Here is a 1,729-nt window from a genome sequence, read left to right as displayed (position 1 = left end):
GCTCTGTGCTGACAGCAGTGAGCCTGATGTGGGGCTCGAACTCATGAACTGGGAGATCATGACCTGAGCCGAAGTTGGACGCTTATCCAACTGAGTCACCCAGGCACCCTTATATACTTTTTCTAGCACTAGTCTCATTTCTGCACCTTGCTTTTATCACCAACCCAGTAAAATTAGGAGATCATTCCTGAGACATACGAGTAGGTCTCACATCCTTTTGCTATGTCTGCAGTGCCTCCTCTAGGACACACATCCCATAAATTACCTTAACGTCTCACTAATGGACATGTGGGTGTTTGCCAATCTTTTGCTGACATAAATGATGCTGGTCTAACAGAGGAACCTCCCCCTGGCAGGGCTGCATTCCTGAGTGGGGTGTGGGGAGGGGTGCCCTCTGCACCGAAGCCTCTGTGACTCTGTTCATGAGTGTAGAAGGGCTCAGGTACATAGCTTGTGAGTTTCTTCCCTCAGATGAATTCACTCCTCTGTGGCCTGTGGGGCTGGGGCAGTGGGGATAGACTTCCATCAGCTGTCCTTTACATAGGACATCTGTTCTGTGCTGTGTTGGACAGAGTTGGGAACAACAGTGATGGAGAGAACCCTAGGTCTTGCCCTCATGGAACCTGTGATTCATTGGGAAGCAGTCATGGCCTAGTATGTGGTCAGGGGAGGGATGGGGACTGGTCATATATTACAGACAAGACGCCAGAGAAGGGAAGTGGTCAGCCAGTGACAAAGTATGGAGTAGTGTTCCAGAGGCTGCTACTGCGGGGAACACAGTCTGGAGGAGAGAGAGCAGGCTGATCAAGGATATTCAAGTCCCTCCGTAAGACTGGCGGTAGAGGGCACAGGTCTACAGGGAGAACAGAGATGAGCTGGATGGGAAGAAGAAAAGGGATGAGATTATGCAGCGCTCTGGAAACCAACTGGATTATTTCCCTGAGGCCCTGGGGAGACACGGAGGGCTTAAAGAACTATTTCTCAAGGTGTGGTCCTCAGACCATCAGTATCAGCATCACCAGAAAACTTGCCAGAAATACCAATTCTCGAGCCTCACCTGAGACCTACTGAATCAAACTCTGGGGGGTGAAGCCCAACAACCTGTTGTGTGTGTGTGTGTGTGTGTGTGTGTGTGTGTGTGTGTGTGTTTGTTTTTCCCAACAACATGTTTTAACAAGCTCTTCCAGCAAGTCTAATGCACACTAAAGTTTGAAAATCATAGATTTAGGGTAAAGTCAGCTTTGCAGTTCATCAAAAAGTCATGGTCTGAGTCCTTAACTGTTAGGCATCAGAATACAAATGAAAATTGTTAATCTACTGAATTTATCTGCCAGGCACTCTCCAATGTTATCTTCCAGACTGCCCACAACTCCATGAGATGGTTGCTTGCGTCCGTGTTTTGTAGAGGAGGAGGGTGTTAAGCCGCAGTCGGATTCATTCCCACAAGGAAATCAAACGTGTTTTTAGGAGAATTTTTTTATACAAAAGCCCGATTGCGCACAGGACGAGTAAGGGCTACCAGAACAACCAGCGGGAGCTCCCTGAAGACCTACCTATCACAAACTCATGTCTCTAGCACCCTCAGCCCCCCAGGCCTCGTGCACCAGGGTATTGAGCCCAGCTCTCACCGCGCCACCAAGTCGCAGGCGCCGGTTGGGACAAGCGTTACCGTGGAGACAGGCGCGTGGGGCCGACAGGTCTCGGGAAAGGCGGAAGTAGGTTGTGGAAG

Source organism: Panthera onca, chromosome E2 (genome assembly GCF_046562875.1).
Source record: "Panthera onca isolate mPanOnc1 chromosome E2, mPanOnc1 haplotype 2, whole genome shotgun sequence".
Lineage (NCBI taxonomy): Eukaryota > Metazoa > Chordata > Mammalia > Carnivora > Felidae > Panthera > Panthera onca.
Note: the sequence above shows the minus strand (reverse complement) of the source record.